The sequence below is a fragment of the Silurus aristotelis genome (assembly GCF_946808225.1).
Source record: "Silurus aristotelis genome assembly, chromosome: 3".
Lineage (NCBI taxonomy): Eukaryota > Metazoa > Chordata > Actinopteri > Siluriformes > Siluridae > Silurus > Silurus aristotelis.
The window spans coordinates 4,596,692-4,618,596 of NC_139576.1; the positions used below are offsets into that span (position 1 = coordinate 4,596,692).

Consider the following 21,905-nt stretch of genomic DNA (forward strand, 5'->3'; position numbering starts at 1 on the left):
GTGTCTGAGCCCCGAACACTGTCAGGAAGACTATTCCAACTGTCAGGAAGACTATTCCATATTAGAAGTCTAGTCTAGAAGAGTAGAAAAGCACGGACAAAACACAATATATATTTATATATATATATATAAATATATATATATATATATATATATATATATATATATATATATATATATATATATATATATATATATATATATATACTTTTTGACAAGTATTCTTGTTAATTAAAGTTAATTTAATCAAAGCAAATTCTTTAAACAGCCAGGAGAACAGATTAGATCTAGCAGAAAATTGAGTTTAGCATGGCAGATAAAAAAAAAAAGAACTTGATCACGCATCACTTTATTGTAATGACATTTTCATTAATATACTTCGCTTTAATTATTCTTAATTGTAAGAAAAGAAGTGTCAAGCAGAGCCACAGAAAAAGAGACGAGAAGCAAAAAACACCTCCACACTCATAAAGCCGGCATTCAGCAGGACACTTCCCGCAGCTTTAACCTGAAATGAATTGCAGTCTCGGATGAGACAGACGAACGAGCTTTGTCACCTTCATAAGTGTAAAAATAAAAAAGTGTGTTTTGTGTCAGAAAGAGAGGAAACTGACCTCTGCCATGATGCTGACAGCTGCTTAAAAGAGATTAGAGACTCATGGGATTGAAATCAGAGAGAAGACAGAGGGTGAAAATGTTAAAGAGAGCCTGATGATGGACATGACAGCAGGGGACGTGCGAGCATACTTATGAATAGGTAAATGAGTTTATTGCAGATCAGCTGTATTTGAGAGAGCACGATTAGAGAGCGATTAAGTCTTTGGACTTGTAATCATAAGGTTGAGATCAAATTCCATTCAGCTGCCACCTCTTAACTCTGTAAGACTCAAATATAGAAAGAAAAGATTTTCACTTGTCAGATGTTGTTGTAGGAGGAATATGTTGCAGATAATGGCGCTCCATTATTGCTATTTTACTATAGTAATAAGGGAGTAATATAGTAATAATGGTGCTCATGACAGGACCTTTTGGGTTAACGGCATGAAGCAGTTTCTTGCCTTCTTGACACCCGGTATTTAAGGACAACAAGACATTAAGCTCAGTACCAGATTATCTCACCGGTTTGCTTGCCCCTGAGAGTACCCCTGTTCCTGTTCCTGACCCCTGCTCTGTTCTGCCTCTGCTCTGGTTTGGACTCTTGACTGTTTTTGGTTTGTGTTTTTGATCTGCCCTTTATTGCACAATTGTTGTGCCTAAATTTTGGACTGTTTTTAATTGCTGATTCTGGATCTCTCTGCTGTGCTCCGTTTTTCTGGCTTTTGTATTTTTGGACAGGATTCAAATCAAATTTGGATATAGATTTTTGGTTTTCCATGCATTCTACTATTTGCTGGTTTTGGGATTTTTGGACTGTTTTTTCGGATCTGTTATGTTTACCCCTGCCTCTTTATTCATCAAAAAAAAAATTCATCTTACCCCTGTTGTATCCTGCTTTTGGGTCCCTCCTTCCAATCACCACCTTCTGACAGCTCAACACACTCAAAACAGTGGAGATGATCGTGGACTTTAGGAGAAATCCCCCAGCACTCCCCACAATCACCATCATGAACAGCACTGTAACAACAGTGGAGTCATTCAAGTTGTTGGGTACCACCATCTCTCAGGACCTGAAGTGGGACAATAACATTAACCCCATTGCTAAAAAGGCCCAGCAGTGTTTGTAATGTTTTAATGATTAATAATCACACTCTTGGTGTCACCCAGATGAGAATGAGATCCCTTTTGAGTGTGGTTCCTCTCAAGGTTTCTCATTATGGATAAACTTACAATTAAAGAAAAATAAACGTATTCATTCCATTATAGTCTTTATCTCTGTAAATCTGCTTTGAGGCAAAGTCCATTGTTAAAAGCGCTCTACAAATAAAAAAGAAATGAATTGAATTATTATGCATGAATAATTATGATGACATAAACTAGTAAACAGAATCTAAATTTGCAACCAGTTTGTATAAGTATAAGTTTGCCTTATTTTCCAAATACGACAAAATCTATTTAAATGCGATTGAATTAAACAGAATAAAGGACTCCAAAGTCCTCCCTAAGCTCTATTTTGATTGATTAATTCAGTTTGTAGAACGTCAATAATACTGAGAACCCCCGTGAATCGATTCCATGTCTCGCTCTATCACACTTATCTCTAAAATAATATCTATTCTCTAGGCTTCGTGCCGTCTGCTGCTTCAGGCATGTTTTATTTTTTTTTCCACTCACATACACACACACACACACACACACACACAAAGAGATAGGGTCGCGACGAGAAGCCCGTCTGCATCTCAAGGCTGACTGAGTGAAAGCGTCTCTCAGCACTTTCCTCTTTCCTCCGGAATGTAGATAGAAATGATTTTAATGTATTTTCTATGACAATGTTATTCGTTTTTTTTTTTTATTGTTGATTCCTTCAAAATTTTGAGCGTTCTTGATGTAAGGTGTGATTTCTTAAACAAAAAGATGCAACCCGAAGGAGATTGGAGTCTGTAAGGTGTTGGCAGGGGACAGTGTAGCTAGACAGCATCGGATGGTGGTCTCTAGGATGGTTTTGGAGGTAAAGAAGTAGAGGAGGAGAGTGAAGACTGAAAGAAGAATAAGATGGTGGAAACTGAAGGAGGGAGAGTGTAGTGTGAGATTCAGGGAAGAGGTCAGACAGAGGCTCGGTGGTGGTGAAGAGGTGCTGGATGATTGTGGAGCTACTGCAGGAGTGATGAGAGAGACAGAGAGAAAGGTACTTGGTGTAACATCTGGAAATAGAAAAGAAGACAAAGAGACGTGGTGGTGGAATGAGGAAGTGCAGGAAAGCATAATGGAGAAACAGAATTGGGATCGACAGAGTGATGAGAAAAGTAGGCAGGAGAACAAGGAGATGCGGCAGCAGGTAAAGAGGGATGAAGGAAAAGGCATATAAGGAGCTGTAGAAGAAGTTGGACACTGAGGAAGGAGAAAAGGATTTGTACTGATTGGCCAGGCAGAGGGACCGAGCTGGGAAGGATGTACTACAAGTTAGAGCAATAAAGGATGGAGATGGAAATGTGTTGACTAGTAAGGAGAGTGTGTTGAGAAGATGGAGGGAGTATTTTAAACAGCTGATAAATGAGGGAAATGATAGAGAGAGAGAGAAAGAGAGAGAGAGAGAGAGAGAGAGAGAGAGAGAGAGAGAAGGATGGATGGTGTGGAGATTGTAAAGCAGGATTAGTAAGGAGGAAGTGAGAACAGCAATTGAGAGAATAAAGAGTGGAAAGTTGTTGGACCAGGTGGCATGTAGAAGCATGGAGATGTTTAGGAGAGATGGCAGTGTTGTTTTCAACCCGATTGTTTAGCAAGAGTCTGGAAAGTGAGAAGATGCCTTTGAAATGGAGAAGAAGTGTGCTGGTACAGATTTTTTGGTAGATGATGCTGAGATTTTTGTTGGGAGTGACGACGATGGACAGGATTAGTAATACGTTTATTAGAGGGACAGCGCATGTAGGGGACAAAGTGAGAGAGACCCGATTGAGATGGTTTGGACATGTGCAGAGAAGGGACATGGGGTATATCTGTAGAAGAATGCTGAGGATGGAGCCACCAGGAAGGAGGAAAAGAGGAAGACGAAGGAGGAGTTTTATGGATGTGGTGAGGGAAGACATGCAGGTAGTTGGTGTGAAAGAGGCAGATGTAGAAGACAGGGGGGTATGGAGATGGATGATAAGCTGTGGCGCCCCCTAATGGGAGCAGCCGAAAGAAGAAAAAAAATCAAACTTAATATTATGACCACCTGCCTAATATTGTTTTGGTCACAGTTTTGTGCCAAAACATTTTTGACCCATTCAGCATTAATAGCATTAACTTCTTTAGCAATTTGAGCTACAGGAGATCGTCTGTTGGATCAGATCACATAGGATGGCCTTTGCTTCTCACATGAATCAATGAGTTTTGGCTGCACATGACCCTGACCACTGCAGACCGGGAAACCCCACAAGAGCTGCAGTTTTGGAGATGCTCTGACCCAGTGTTCAATTTGGCCCTAATTTGGCGTTTTTTCTGCTTATAACACAAGTCTGAGGAGAAAATGTTCACTTGCTGCCTAATAAATAAATCCAACCAATAACAGGTGCCATGATAAAGAGATCAGCAGTGTTCTTCACTTCACCTGTCATTGTTATGTGATAATGTTATGCCTGAGATGTAAATATTACAGAGTCTATGACTATTTCTTTCTTATTTTCTTGAAGGTAACAAAAGAAAAAAAAATGCCTTCTGATCAACCATAAAATATAATAATAATATACAACCCTTATATAATAATACACTTCTCTGTTCTTCAAAATTTGTCAGAAAAAACGTACTGATATTTATAGTTTTTTTTATGTGGGTGATAAGTGGGTTTTATGTGGTGTCCTTCTGTTATTTCCTTATAAATAAGTTGAGAGTATGTGATTCGCAACTACATTTCTGTCAGAGCTGCAGTCCGGAGCTGAGACGCTTTACTCTCTCTCTCTAACATTCAATTTATTAAGTCAGCATGAAGAGTCGTGACTGAACGGAGTGCGAGGAGAGAACTGAAATGTTAAATTGCAGCTGAACTCAGAGAAAGAGGAGCACTATACACCTGAGAAAGAAAGAGAAAAGGTAATTATCGGGGGGGGGGGGGTGGAAGAGTACAATAGGTAATTAAGAAAGAGAGTGAGTAGGAGAAAGAGAGAGAGAGAGAGAGCGCAATGTATATTTAAATTAGAGAGAGAGAGAGAGAGAGAGAGAGAGAGAGCGCGCAATGTATATTTAAATTAGAGAGAGAGAGAGAGAGAGAGAGAGAGAGAGAGAGAGAGAGAGACAGAGAGAGAGAGAGAGCAATGTATATTTAAATGAGAGAGAGAGAGAGAGAGAGAGAGAGCGAGAGAGAGAGAGCGAGAGAGAGAGAGCAATGTATATTTAAATTAGAGAGAGAGAGAGAGAGAGAGAGAGAGAGAGAGAGAGAGAGAGAGAGAGAGAGAGCAATGTATATTTAAATTAGAGAGAGAGAGAGAGAGAGAGAGCGAGAGAGAGAGAGCAATGTATATTTAAATTAGAGAGAGAGAGAGAGAGAGAGAGAGAGAGAGAGAGAGAGAGCAATGTATATTTAAATTAGAGAGAGAGAGAGAGAGAGAGAGAGAGAGAGAGAGAGAGAGAGAGAGAGCAATGTATATTTAAATTAGAGAGAGAGAGAGAGAGAGAGAGAGAGAGAGAGAGAGAGAGAGAGAGCAATGTATATTTAAATGAGAGAGAGAGAGAGAGAGAGAGAGAGAGAGAGAGAGAGAGAGAGCAATGTATATTTAAATGAGAGAAGAGAGAGAGAGAGAGAGAGAGAGAGAGAGAGAGAGAGAGAGAGAGAGAGACAGAGAGAGAGAGAGAGAGAGAGAGAGAGAGAGAGAGCGAGAGACATGGGGAGAAACAAATGAGATATAGGTTCAATATTAAAGATTAATTAGATAAATAAGATACAAATAGAGAGAGTGAGACTTTTTTAACTTTTACAATCTTTAATTTGACACAAACCATGTTAAAGGCCAGACGGTATAAGGTTTGTTTGTTTATTAATTAAATAAATAAATTAAAAAGATAAGTAGATATTAATAAAATCAAACATGAGAGTCAAAGGTTGTGGGGGGGGGTGGGCTGACCATTTAGCCTAGTACTGGGGCAAAGTGCAATTCTTCTTCTACTACAGAACACAGAGCTTCTCTCGAACACTACACAGCCTCAAACTTCTTTAGGTCCAAAATACTCTTATACAAAATTGAAATGAACCAGAATCCTTGATTTAATTAGTCTGGAGAATATTCTGTTTGCAGCACAGTCAGCATTTTGTGTCACTTTGTTCTTTCTGCTTAAGTATATTGTCGTTTTGGCTTGACCAAAGATAAAATTAATCATTTCACACATATACCCTTTTCTCTAGACATATTTAAAACCAATAATAAAACACTGAAGTCACATTAAAAGAACTTAAGATACATTTTAAAAGCACAAACAGTGACTGTAACCTGAAGAGGTGTATAAAAGCATGAAAAACTATTTCTCTCTGTGAACAGATTTAATGAAACAGGTTTAATATCATTAATAAAACCTAGAACATTCCTCCACTGAGGGTCCACCCTCACACGCAGTTTCTTCTTATTTAAAACCTTTAAACAGGCCCTGTAGAGCAGCTTCCCTCTCACTGTCCCAAAGTTCTATAATTCTCTTGACTCCTGTAGGGGTCAGGAGCAATGTTCAGCTGGGGAAAGGGCTCCTCTTCTGCAGGACCTGTCCCGCCAATTTTATAGTCCTTCATCTGAACATGCTCCTCTGCTGTTAATGAAGACCTTCAGCGATGTTGCAGCTGGTTAGCAATGATAGTCCCATACGTGCTGCCATGGTCAGAGAACCCTTCCCTTGCCCCCACGCCGCTCTCATGAGGCTGTATGGTGGTGAGATTCCCCACAAACGGGATCTTCTCTCTATAGCAGGGGGCACTTTGCTTCACCCATGCCCCGAGCTGTGGAGGCTGTGGCTGTGGCCCCTGAGGGGTCCTGAGGGAACACTGGTCTTTCAGCCGAGGTTGTAGAGACCATTCTCCAATCCAAAGCTGCCTCCATTAAGAGGTTCTATGTTGCAAAGTAAATTTGTTCGGGGTCAGAGCTCACTCAACTCAAAGTGTGCCGGCCTCTAATGCCGCTCCAAAACATTTGCAATGCTGCGGGCTGGTCTACCCCTCTGACCATTGTCAGGTCTTATAGCCTTGACATTAGTGCCACTCCTGGCCCCTATGTCCTTCGACCCATCTGTGCCCATCCACACTAGACAGGAAATGGTCAGTCTGGCGGTATTGTACACTCATTCCCAAAGTGTACTGACGGTCTCTGGGTTACATATGTAACCCTGAATTCCCAAGGGAACAAGATGCTGTGTTTTGGTGCCACACTCCTTGCATCCATGCAAGCCCTTCCTTCACTTACCCCAATATTATTTGATCTTCACTGGCTGCCAGTCTCATCTCGCAACAAATATAAAATCATACTCCTCACTTATAAGGCACTAAATGCTCTTTCCCCTCACTATCTTTCCGATCTTCTCTCATCCTATGTTCCTTCACGATCACTCCGGTCTTCAAATTCTGAACTTCTTAGTGTACCTAGATACTGTCTATCCTCTGCGGGTGGCAGATCCTTTTCTGTCATTGCTCCAATACTATGGAACTCCTTACCCATTGCACTCAGAACCATTACCACTTTGACTGAATTTAAATCAAGGCTTAAGACTCACCTTTTCAACCTCCACTATCAGTCAATGCATATGTGTTAGGAGTCCTTCATTTTTCTGAAATGTGGTGTATGTTTCATGTACTATGTAGTGTTCTATCTCTTGTCCTGTATGTTTTTATGTCTATGTTGTCTCTGCTATTAACTCATGCAGCTGCATGTGATCCTTCGTCCTGGGGAAATGTCCGACGAATACGTTTATGTATGTTCATTATATTTCATCTGTCTTGATATACTGAAATATTGTACCTTGTAATGCGTCCTTGAGCTTGGGAAAGGCGCTATATAAATTAAACTTATTATTATTGTTATTATTATTATTATTATTATTATTATTATTACTTTCGAAGCTAGCGCCGTCTCCACGGCATGTGCGTTTCTGTTGGACTGATTACACACATGGTTCAAATCTGGGTCACGCAAAGCCGTTCCCAAAGCATATTGAAGCGTATTAATGTATTGCTAGGTTAACGTTCAATTGCTAGAGTGTACAGCATTCCTAACAGTGAACAGCCTTGTCTTATCCCTCTGTACACTCTAAAAAAGGGGCACATAAACCACCATTAAACTTCAGAACACAATTCATTTCACTGTACAACACGTTAATAATGGCTATGAAACCAGGGTTGAAACCAAAGTTTTCCAGCACCTTCCACAAAATGAATGATCTGCTTTGTTGTACTTTAATTTGTCCTTCTGTTACATCCCACCACTGCTGTAAGGAGTTAAAAGCTGCCTTCTCTAGTTTAAAACAATTCCATAAAAAAATTCAAGACTCTCAAAAATTAGCATCTTCTAAAGTGGTGGTGTTAAAATGCCGGTAGGTACTCCTAGGTTTGATGTGCTTTTTACTGGTGCACTGTACCTATTCCAGGAAGCTGCATGAGGTTCTACATGGTTCCTATCTATATTTTCTGCTGTACAATTACAATCACCTTCCAAAATTTTAACCTTTACAGCGCTGCAGGTTAAAATAACCTTGTTGAATTTGTCTAAAAAACTAATTCTCTCCACTGCACTGGTGAGAATCGTACACACAGATAAAAAAAAAAAAAATTACCAACCCATTCCACTCCTTCAGTCAATCTGCAGTGTTACTGATGTCGCTGTAGGTTTTCTGCAGAATAACAACATCTATATGTTTTGCATAATGAGCTCATATAGCTTTACTCTTTTTCCGTGTTCCCTTGTTTAATTTATATAAAAATTTATAACTTGGATCACGTTCATTAAAAAGCAGTGAAAATAAAACAAAAAAAACATAAAAAACTCAAAGTAAAACACACCACATACTTTATCAGTCTTCATCCGAGTTCTCCATTTTGACCCTCGTTATAAGTTTCTTTAGTCTGAAAATGTCTTTGTTTGATAAAAATGCCTTCTCTTCTAAAATGCTTGATATCATGAACAAACTGTTTGTGGTCTGCAAAAAACTCTTCAATTTTTTTCTTCAATTTGTTTCTGCCACTTGTTGGTTCTTAAAAACTCTTTTATGTCTTCAGCACTATAAACAACATTTAGCAGTTCCTCCTGAGACTTTTGGTTGAACACTGAATCAGCAGGCTCAGCTGCATCTTGCCCTGGTCGCTTGGAAACACCGGGGTCACTCTGTCTTTCAGGACACACCTATCTGACCACATTTAATTTTAGCATAAGTGGAAACGAAAATCCTAAACTTAAAAAACACATTTAGTTCATCAAGTGAGGGGAGAAACCAGTATACACTCACTATTAACAACAATTCCTTTCTGGTTTAATCACTTTATCAGGACTGTTAAAAAAAAAAAAAACACACAATAGCTCTGTTCATTCAGGAGACAGAGACAATGTTCCCAAGCGCTAACACACACTCCCCTACACTCACACACACACACACACACACACATCACCTGCACACTGTGTCGCAATCGCTAACACACACTCCTCTGGACCCACACACACACCACCCGCACACCGTGTCCCAACCGCTAACACACACTCCTCTACACTCACACATACCACCCATACACCGTGTCCCAACCGCTAACACACACTCCTCTACACTCACACACACACACACACACCACCCACACACCGTATCCCAACCGCTAACACACACTCCTCTACACTCACACACACACACACCACCCGCACACCATGTCCCAACCGCTAACACACACTCCTCTACACTCACACACACACACCACCTGTACACTGTGTCTCAACCACTAACACACACTCCTCTACACTCCCACACATCACCCATACACCGTATCCCAACCACTAACACACACTCCTCTACACTCACACACACCACCCATACACCGTATCCCAACCACTAACACACACTCCTCTACACTCACACACACCACCCATACACCGTATCCCAACCGCTAACACACACTCCTCTACTCTCACACACACCACCCATACACCGTATCCCAACCGCTAACACACACTCCTCTACACTCACACACACACCACCCGCACACCGTGTCCCAACCGCTAACACACACACACACACACCACCTGCATACCGTGTCCCAACCGCTAACACACACTCCTCTACACTCACACACACACCACCTGTACACTGTGTCTCAAGCACTAACACACACTCCTCTACACTCACACACACCACCCACACACCGTGTCCCAACCGCTAACACACACTCCTCTACACTCACACACACACACACACACACACCACCCGCACACCGTGTCCCAACCACTAACACACACTCCTCTACACTCACACACACACACACACCACCCGCACACCGTGTCCCAACCGCTAACACACACTCCTTTACACTCACACACACACCACCCACACACCGTGTCCCAACCGCTAACACACACTCCTTTACACTCAGACACACACCACCCACACACCGTGTCCCAACCACTAACACACACTCCTCTACACTCACACACACACACACACCACCCGCACACCGTGTCCCAACCGCTAACACACACTCCTCTACACTCACACACACACCACCCGCACACCGTGTCCCAACCGCTAACACACACTCCTTTACACTCACACACACACCACCCACACGCCGTGTCCCAACCACTAACACACACTCCTCTACACTCACACACACACACACCACCCGCACACCGTGTCGCAACCGCTAACACACACTCCTTTACACTCACACACACCACCCACACACCGTGTCCCAACCGCTAACACACACTCCTCTACACTTACACTCACACACACACAAGCACATGCACACACACACACACAGTCTCCCAATCGCTAACACACACTCCTCTACACACACACACACACACACACACACACCACCTGCGCACCGTGTCCCAACCGCTAACACACACTCCTCTACGCTCACACACACCACCCACACACCATGTCCCAACCGCTAACACACACTCCTCTACACTCACACACACCACCCACACACCATGTCCCAATCGCTAACACACACTCCTCTACACTCACACACACCACCCATACACCGTATCCCAACCGCTAACACACACTCCTCTACACTCACACACACACCACCTGTACACTGGGTCTCAACCACTAACACACACTCCTCTACACTCACACACACCACCCACACACCGTGTCCCAACCGCTAACACACACTCCTCTACACTCACACACACACCACCCGCACACCGTGTCCCAACCGCTAACACACACACTCCTCTACACTTACACACACACACACACAAGCACATGCACACACACACAAACAGACAGTCTCCAAATCGCTAACACACACTCCTCTACACTTACACTCACACACACACAAGCACAGTCTCCCAATCACTAACACACACTCCTCTACACACACACACACACACACACACACACACACACACACCACCCGCGCACCGTGTCCCAACCTCTAAAACACACCTCTCTAAACTCACACACCACCCACAAGTCAAACTTTCACACAGCCTCGCACTCTGAGATATCATGCTGCTCAAACACACAGAGAGAGAGAGAGAGAGAGAGAGAGAGAGAGAGAGAGAGAGAGAGAGAGAGAGAGAGAAAAACAATAAATAATTATTAGAGAGAGCAATAGATAAATACAATATAGAAAGAGAGTGAGAGGGAGAGGGAGAGAGAGAGAGAGAGAGAGAGAGAGAGAGAGAGAGAGAGAGAGAGAGAGAGAGAGAGAGAGAGAAAAACAATAAATAATTATTAGAGAGAGCAATAGATAAATACAATATAGAAAGAGAGTGAGAGGGAGAGGAGAGAGAGAGAGAGAGAGAGAGAGAGAGAGAGAGAGAGAGAGAGAGAGAGAGAGAGAGGGATTAAAAATAAATAATAGATAAGAGAGACAAAGAGAGCAAAATATAATTAAATGAGAGAGAGAGAGAGAGAGAGAGAGAGAGAGAGAGAGAGAGAGAAGAGAGAGAGAGAGAGAGAGAGATCACTAAACTCTAAGTGAGAATAACCTTACAATTATCTCAGACTTAATTTTTTTTATTTAGAAATGCAGTATGTATTGGATCAGCAAGTCGATATCTTTCTCCGAGGAAAAATCATCTTTGTAGAAAGTAATGACTCTGGTACATGCCAGGCGCAGGCTCTCAGGGTAAAAACACCTCCATGGGATGTTGAAGCTCCTTGTTTTATGCTTATGCTTATTTCAATTTAGTTTAATTTGTATAGATTTTAACAGCGAACTTTGTCCGAAAGCAGCTTTAATTGATTGTGAAAAAATAATTAATTAAAGATCATTAATTACCCCCTAAAGGTTTATCAATAACTAGCTGAAAGTACCCGTGCTTCGCTACAGAAGGCAGAACGCTAAGCAATATGGCAATAAGCAGTAAGCACTGAGCAGGACTGGATGATCAGAGATCAGAACGTAACGTCAACAAATAACGTACTACCCCTTTGTAGTACCGATACAGGGCAAACTACTTTAAATTAATTTTTATCGGGCATCTAACATCTAATAAGAAACAATGTAGTAAGTTTCATGAGGATCCGTACTGTTATTTCGAAGAGTTTACAATGCGTGAGAAATCACGTTTTTCGCCAGTTAGCGAGTTAGATCCAGGGCGAATTTTTTAAAACCCTTTCTTAGTGAGCACCTAAGACCCAGGAGGAAGGTATGTTCCAAATTTCATTGCAATCCGTGCAGTGGTTTTTGAGATTTCGTGATGAGTGAATGAGTCAGTCAGTGGTATTTGAGCTTTATATATATATCACGAGTTAGCCGCGATCCAGGGCGAATTTTTCAAAACCCTTTCTTAGTGAGCACCTAAGACCCAAGAGGAAGGTATGTTCCAAATTTCATTGCAATCCGTTCAGTGGTTTTTTGGGAGTGAGTAAGTCAATCAGTGGTATTTGAGCTTTATATATATATATATATATATATATATATATATATATATATATATATAGATTGAACCTGGAGAAGACCCACCCATCCAAAATTCCATTATTTCCAAGTGAAAACAGAACAGGGCTACTTGCAATTACCTCATCTAAACAATTAAAGGGTAAAACATGCTAAAGTGCCCCCTAGTGTACCATTAAATGTATGAAAACGTGATTAAGTGCCTTCAATACTGCTTCTACATTATAAAGTTGCCTTTGATGTACCATTACATTACAAAACATGATGAAGTGCCCTCAAGGGTGCCTTCATGTGCGATAAATCATAATGAATTGCTCTTTTGAGTGTCTTTACTAATGAGAAAACAGGATAAGTTTCCTGAATGTAGGGATGAAAGAAAACGCAAAATGCCCATTAGGATTACTTACCGTGGAGAAAACAACATGTAGTTCCTACTCCGGTAAAGCAACCTGTGGGAGAACATGATGAAATACCTTTAAGGCTGCCTCTACATGTGAGAAAACATGATAAAGTGCCCTCTAGGGTGCCTTAAAGGGTGCCTTCATGTGCAATAAATCGCAGCAAATTGACCTTTAGTGTATCTACACACGAGAAAACAGGATTAGAAAAGGAAAGATGAAAGAAGATAATGGAGAAAATAAGATTTAGTTCCTACTTGGGGGGGGAGTGGTGGCTCCAGCGGTTAAGGCGCTGGGTTGCCGATCGGAAGGTCTGGGGTTCAAGCCCCCGTATCGGCAAGCTGCCACTCTTGGGCCCTTGAGCAAGGCCCTTAACCCTCTATGCTCTGGGGGTCCCTTACGCGGGAAATATCAAGGTCCGTGACGTCGGAGTGACGTGGGGCCACCTTCCCGTGGGCTCACCACCTGCAGGAGGGACCGTAAGGGACAGTGCTGTGAGGATTGGGCAGCAGTCGAAGGCGGGGGCCTGCTTAGACTGCTGCCCCCGCAACCCGAATTACGGATAAGCGGGAGAAAATGAATGAATGAATGAATGAGTTCCTACTTGGGTAGAACTTCCTACAGGAAAACATGGTGGTGTGCCTTCAAGGGTACTCCTAAGCACAAGATAATAAAATGCTCTCTAGGGTATCCTTCCTGGCAAAAGTCTTTTATTCCTTTCTACATGCAAGAAACGTAAATGAAACTGCCCTATAGGTGCTCCCAATTTCTCTTTTTGCCCACCTCTCACTAGTTTACCATTACATGTGAGAAGACATGATGAAGTGCTCTCAAGGGAACCTTCATGTGTGATAAATCACAATGAATTGCTCTTTGGAGCATCTCTACCTATGAATAAACAGGATAAAGTTCCTGAATGGGAAACGAAAGAAACAATGAAGTGCCCTTTAGGATGCAGTGGAGAAAACATGATATAAGTTCCAATTTGGTGAAAGCAACCATCAGAGTGGTTTAACATATGAGAAAGCATGTTAAAGTTGCCTTAGTGTGCCAATACATGTAAATAAAAAGAAACTTGTGAGAAGACATGATAAAGTGCCCTCAAGGGCACCTTTGTGTGTGATAAAGCACAATGAATTGCCTTCAAGTGCATAACTACCCATGAGAAAACAGGATAAATGAAGAGAATGAACGAAAACATGAAATGCCCTTTAGGATGCCTGACAGGGGAGAAAACAAGATGTAGTTGTGTAAAGCTACCTGTGGTAAAATATGGTGAAGTGCCTTTCAAGGTACTTTTACGTACAAAACGTGATAAAATACTCTGTATGAGAACGTCTTTTATTCTTTCCTACATGCAAGAAACTCAAATGGATCTGCCCTTTAGGTGTTCCTGATTTTTAAATCAGCAAGTGTTCTCTATTGTCACAGATGTGGCTGTTCATGTGACTGGCATTGATGTCTCATCCTGTTCTTTTTTTTTACTGTTGAATGCCATTGCACAGCCAGACCTGCCCTCCCATCACTCACACTCAGCCCACTATCTGATGTCTGGAATCCGAATCGCTTTCTTTTTCCGGTTCGAGCTGACAGCGGTAGCCATGTCGAAGTAAGAGCCAGAGAAACGAATACATTGAAGAGCTGAGTGATGTCACTGAAATAACACATCACAAAGAGACACTGAGACTGTTCCACCGAGGCTGAGCTTTGAATAGTCAAATAAAGAGATAAATAGAGTCAGGCACAAAGAGAAGAATAAAAAAAAAAACAGGAAATGGAGTTCGAGGGTGAGGCAATGAGAAAGTGTCTTAAATATAAATCACTGTGTTTGTCTAGATCAGGGGGTGTCCAATACATCGATCGCAAAGGTAGTGTGGGTAGATTGTATGATATTAAAAAATAGATATTTATTTATACATTTTTATAGTAGGTACATCAGTTTGCCTTGGTCATTTTATAAATAGCACACATGCTGAAAAAGTGTGTGCATCCCTGGTCTGGATAAAAAAATGAAGTATTCAGCTAACATAGTATTTTTATATGTTACTATAATAAAGGCATAATTGCATGTAGCTATGAATTGATAAAATAAACATTCTATGAATTGCTACAATCCACTTCTTTTCGGATGCTAACTGTAATCCGTTGCTTTGTACCGTAATTTGTGCAATGACAAATTTTATAAAATCTAATCCAATCTTTTCTAATCTATCTTTTTGGCAGCTGTTTGTTGTTATTTACTGTATTATAGATATTAGGTGCATTTTTACATAATTCATACAGTACATTAAAACTAATTGATTGACTGATTAATTAAATGGTAGATTAAGCATACAATTTATTGAATGATTGGCTGATTTATAGATAGATAGATAGATAGATAGATAGATAGATAGATAGATAGATAGATAGATAGATAGATAGATAGATAGATAGATAGATAGATTGATTAACTGGTTGGTTAATTAAATTATTGTTTTGTCATTTATTAATTCATTAGTTAAATGATTGATTGATTGATTGATTGATTGATTGATTGATTGATTTAATTTGTTAATTGATTGGTTGGTTGATTGGCTGATTGACAAGTTACTTGATTGGATGATTGTTTGTTAGAAGGTCTATTGATTAATTGGGAGATTATTGATTATTAAGTGCTTGCTTGATTGATTACAGGGAAAAAAAGGGAATAAATGGATAAATAAATGAACCGGACGAGATGTTCAATGAACATTCATTCTGTCTTTTTTCTTTCAGTGTTTGTTATTCAGCAAATTAAACTTCTTTCTAATTGTAACTCAGCTAAACCTCTGTTAAGAGAGTGATGCTTTCCCTTTTAAGTTGGAACAGTGCTTAAACAGAAAGAATAGCTGAGCTATTTATTTATTTTCAGCAAAATACTTTCAACAAAGTAGGTAGCAAATTAGGTAGTCATTTTCCACACAAAAAAAAAAGTTGCTGGTCATGACCACTTTGGAAGCTACCCCTCCGGGCCAGCAGAGGTCACCCTCACACCCTCACACATACAAATTTAATTTCCTCTTTTAGTATCTCATTTTTTTTTTTTAGATTGTTTTGTTTTACTCATTAGTCACAACCTTATGCATTTGCTCTTTTTTTTTTTTTTTTGTGGAAGCATCAAGTTAAGCTTGTGTTAAGTATTTGTTTTGCATACTGTTTGTTTTGAGTTCCAAATGTCTGCTTCTGCAATCGGAGAGATTCTTCACCCTGCTATATGCTGTCCTAGGGTATACCAGGGAGAGTTGCAGAAAGAGACACAAAGGCCAATTTTTAAGATTGCAAGATTCAGAAATATAAAGCATATTTGCACAAGGTAACTGTAACCTTAAAATTACTCTATTTCAAACTGGACACAGAGAGACATGCAGAATGACCTCGCCTCGCATTTTCCTAGGCACTTTGTTCTGGTTCTTTGCTCCTTCTGAGCATTTTTTCACTCAATTACAGCTTTTCTGTATTTGCATCCATCTGCCTTGCTCTTTAGGTCTTCCTCAGCATTATAATGCAAAAATATATCAGCATGAAAAATGTTTTTTTACGACAAACCAAGGATTGTTAATACATAACTTTATGAATTTTAACAAACTCAATGTTTAACAAATCCAGTGCACTCATTTGCACAAAAAATCCACATATAATCTGCTCTAGGACATTCCTCACAGCAAATTAAACCGATATGCCAAAAAAACTTATCTAGGGAAGGCCAGCTAGACTGTTTCTACCAGCCTTCCCTGCAGTATCCATATTTCATGGGAGCTTATGTTATCTAGTGCCTCTTTTTTTATTTTTATTTTTATTTCGAGCGAATCAACTTTCGGTTGGAATTTTTGCTCATATATCTTAGACATCACCGTTTTACTGTTTTTAGAGCCAACTAAAGGAATTCACCATGAACCACTTGATGAAATGGTTTCCGTTATGTTTTAATGTTTCATGGAGGGGTTGTGTGATGATGCACGGCATCAGTATATGACTGAGAATTGTAACCAAATTTAATATGTGCTAGATTAGAGCTCGAAGTAAATGAATTGTAGGAACAGCTGTGTTAGGACTAATTCTGTGGTTTTGAGCAACACTAAATGTTCACAATCAGACTCATATGGACAACATTCAGTACTTTTACCTGCTTCTTTTGCAAAACAATGAAGCCAAATTTATCAGGATGCCTGGCATTTCCCTTCAAATGTGGTTTCCCACTAAATTGTTGTATAGAATGTATTTGGATCAATAATATAACATTCTCCCTGTTCCAACATGAGCACAATAACCCTGTGCACAAAGCCAGCTCAGTTATTATATGCTTTACATGTGTTGGACTTTAAGATCTCCTGCTATAAAGCTCCAACCCTATTGAACACCTTTGGGATGAATGTGAATGCTGCCTGCACCCCAGACCTCCTCACCTCACCTACATCAGTACCTGACTTTACTAACACCCTTGTGGTTGAATGAGGCACAAATCTCCACAAAAACCATCCCAAAATCTAGTGCAATCTAGCTACAGCATTAGTCATGATACAGCGCCCTTGGAATACAGTGGGTTAAACGCCTTGCTCAAGGGAACCCAAGAGTGGCAGCTTGTCAATACTGGGGGCTTGAACCTCTGTCCTTCCAATCAGTAACTCAGACTCTTAACCACTGAGCTACCGCTTTTCACCAGGGCCGGTACCCACAAGCTTTAGCTCATTTGGTGCACATTACAATTGCACACATTGGTCAGCTGCACTTCATCTGCCTCCCTGGAAAATGCTGGTACATGTATATTATACTCCTTATTCCATTTCTAGTTTTATGATTCCCTCTAAAAGTCTAGTTCCATTTTTGCAACCATATTCTCTTCTCTATTATTTTACTATACACATATAATATATATATACATTTATATACATATAAATTGCAATTTACATCACAATGCATTATTAAAAGTTGTATTATTAGATACAACACTATAGTTGTATTATTATATGTGTCCAAAAAATTGTAGATTGATTTCTCCTCGCTAAACTGCTTCTCAAGCACTTTCTCTCAGCACCACTGCTGCTACGCAAATATGACGTATCACAACACTAGTATGTCCTGAGAGTCAGATAGAATATGTGGATATAGAATAGAAATGAACATGGCAGAGGTAGAGCTGCATCTTCCTGGAGACAGAAAAGGAAATGAACATCTGGTTTTTTTTAAAAAAAAATTCGCACTATAAAGGTGTTAAAATTGATGATTTGCTGCCTGTCTGAACCAAAGATTTAAAATGAAACTATCTGCACCATATTGAATTGTACAACATCATTTTTTCCCCTTCGCATCGTATTGCATTAAATCGCGTTGTAATAGGGATAAATCGTATCACATCGCATGGCTTAATATGTAACGAGAACATACACAAGGTTGTAGACCACTGATCTACAGTACCCATGAAATGATGGACTGCAACATGAATAACTCCCTCAGCATTCAGTGTTTTGGGATGTTTGAAACATCCACATCTGCACCATCCACAACAGCACAAGTGCAAAATCAGGTCTTTAGAGAGATAAGAAAAGTGCAATACATGTGTGTGTTGCAAACGTATATTACATGGTTTTCATCAGACCCAGACTGGAGCTGGAGAAAGCTTCTGTTATGGAAGGTATGTTTCCCAGTTGCTTTTCTGCTTGATTATATGATTTGCTTCACTTCTGGCAGATATTTTACAAGAATAAAATCCTTCACTTCTAAAATGTATAGGATTACATTTGTGTTTGAAATCATACTTTAAATTATGATCAAATTTCTTTCTCGATCCCAAATCTAGAAGAAAAATCTAAAAAAATATTATATGTCCATGGCCAGGATTCCAAGTAAATTTGGCCATGCTGTGTAGGTGGGAGGGGCATTCTGGGTCCTGTCAAACACAGCTTTACTAGCCAATGGTGTATGTGGAAGAGAGTAGATCATTCTATCCTGATTTTGCATGAGCAGTAGTTTGAAAGTAAAGAAGTGATTGGTTGGATTCATGTGTATTTTAGGTAGTATCTGATAGTCTTAATCCTGTCTGGTTAATCAGAATCAAAATGACGTTTATTGCCAAGTATCATGGGTTACATGTACAAGGAATCTGTGATGGTATGTTGGTTTTTATAAAAGTATAATAAGTTTACAATAATATAGTAAAATAAAATGATAAAGTAATAAATAAAGATATTCATTCTAAACGAGGTTCGAATGAGGCCCCAGGGTTCTCCCAGTTCCAAAATGTCCCGTTTCCCTGCACCACCCTGTATTTCCAAGTACAAGCCCAAAGTTGAAGGGATGCAATATTGTAGTCTATGTGGTTATAGATGGGGAAAGATGGCTGCTGTGTAAAAAGTGGGCAAGACAATGTGGGAAATATTTTAAAGCTGAACTGGGAATGGCCGATACTGGAAGTTTTTTTTTTTTTTAATCTGACTTGTTCGGTTAATTATATTCATCCATATGCATTTCTAGATTTTACAAACACTAAGGAAACTTGTTTTTTGTTCCATTAAGAACAGCTAACATCTATTAAAACCTCCTAATGAAAATGTTTTATGCTAGCTTGTAACTATTGAAAATAGCATGCAGATATCTAACCACTTGTATGCAAATTGATTCCTATTCTGCTTTCTATTGTCATAACAATTTACTAGCATATGTGTATGTATGACCAATATGAATGACCACAGGAATCTAACAGGTGTGTTCCTCAAACATGGGGAGGAAGAAAAGGACCAGACATAGTCTCAGAAATGTTTTGCAGAAATCTTATTTTTTATATTATTTTTATTATTACTTTATTACATTTGAAATATAATCACATGAGACATGTGGCTTTCAAGCCATTAATTCTCTGACTGATTTTATGTATTTCACGTGGGGGTGTGCCTAATAGTTTAGAGTTGCTCTGATTTTACCCCCCAGTTGTCTGGTTGGTTGACTGGTCATATGTACTGCTGTTCCTAGACTCCTTGGAGTGCCTCCTTGTTTCGAAGGTATAGTGGTTAGAACATTATCTGTTCATTTTGAGTAATATTGAATAATATACTGTAAAATTGTATGTATAAATCCATATCCAGGTACAGTATCTCACAAAAGTGAGTACCCCCTCACATTTCAGCAACCATTTTATTATATCTTCTCAAGGGACAATACTACAGAAATTAAACTTGGATATATATATATATATAATTCAAATCAGTTTAATGTATTCTCTTTTTGTATAGCGCTTTTAACAATAAACATTGTCTCAAAGCAGCTTTACACAGATAATGTGGTGATAAAAATGATTATGTTCTTTATAAGTGTAAGTTTTTCCCTGATGAACGAGCCGATTCGTGGCAAGGAAAAACTCCCCGAGATGGCATAAGGAAGAAACCTTAAAAGGAACAAGACTCAAGAGGGAACCCATCCTTATCTGTTTTGCAACAAATATCCATTTATTGCAAATATACAATGTTGCGGGGTGCAGTGATGGTAGTCAGAAGCAAACTGTAGTCCTGAGTCAGTGTAGCAGACTGTTGACATTAACTACAGTCCAAATCCATCCTCAAAGCTCCCGTTCTTTCATGGAACCACCCAAGGCGTTGATGAGAAAGCGTCCCCAGCTGCACAGAATGGCCTCCAAAAAGAGAAGTTATTAGAGAAGTCAATGTGCAGCTTGTATATCAGTACAGATTAACAGTCCTGAGTACACCCTGAGTGAACATGTCAAAAATGTGTCCAAAGAGTCAATATTTAGTGTAGGCAACATTGTTCTCTAGCACTGCTTTTTTCCTGGGCATGGACTTCACCAGAGATGCACAGGTTGTTGCTGGGATCCTCTTCCACACCTCCATAATGGCATCATGAAGCTGCTTGATGTTAAACACATAGTGCTTCTCCACTTTCCACTTAAGGATGTCCCACAGGTTGATTAATAGGGTTCTGGTCTGGAGACTCCACTCAACTTAGCTTCCTTAGCAAGGCAGTTGAAATCCACAATTACCCTAATAAACTGCTGCTCCCCAGGACCAGCAGACCTCATGCAGCCTCAGACCATGATGCTACCACCACCATGCTTAATTGTAGGCAAGGCACAATATTCTTGGTTCTCCTCACCAGGGCATCACCACACATACTGCACACCATCTGAGCCAAACAAATTCATGCTCTTTGACAAGTTGTCTTCAGCAAACTGTTTGTGAGCTTTCTTGTGAGCCAGATTTAGAAGAGGCTTCCCTTTACAACAGTGGTCCCCAACCCCCGGGCCGCAGACTGGCACCGGTCCGTAGGTCAATTGGTACCGGGCCGCACAGAAAGAATACATAACTTACATTATTTCCGTTTTATTTATTATCTGATTCTAAACGATGGTTTATTTGGGATATTTACCGGATTCTCTCCTCCACATCTGTCTATGACTCACTCTTGATGCAGGTCATGATGCCTCGGTCACATGTCTTACCTCCATCCGCTACCTTCTTAAAGGTGCTGTTCTGGCCGCTAACACATAATACATTACCGCTAAATTCAAACCCCCAAGCGAGCAAAAATTAACAAACACTAACACAGTGGATTCACCTTTATTATTTTATTTAGAAAATATCATTTTATTTTCTTGTATTTATCCACCACACCTTAAAGGCCGGTCCGTGAAAAAATTGTCCGACATTAAACCGCAAAAACACACAAAAAACGGTTGGGGACCACTGCTTTACAAGATACTAATTGATTTGAATTCAAGATACACAAATTTGTATGGTTCTGTCATGCAAACGAAAACATGAACATGATAAATAGGACATGTGGCTTTGCATAGTTACACGACATACAGCTGTTATCACTTA

At 40.0% G+C, this 21,905-nt stretch overlaps 1 long non-coding RNA gene across 1 annotated transcript in view; it reads right to left on the reverse strand.

Moving 5' to 3' along the window:
• The window catches only part of LOC310723396, a 388,685-nt gene that overhangs the window by 123,593 nt on the left and 243,187 nt on the right, over positions 1-21,905 (reverse strand). Inside the window, exon 2 of the long non-coding RNA XR_014532671.1 lies at positions 17,489-17,541. This is a non-coding gene — a long non-coding RNA (uncharacterized lncRNA). The remainder of the gene's footprint in view (positions 1-17,488; positions 17,542-21,905) is intronic.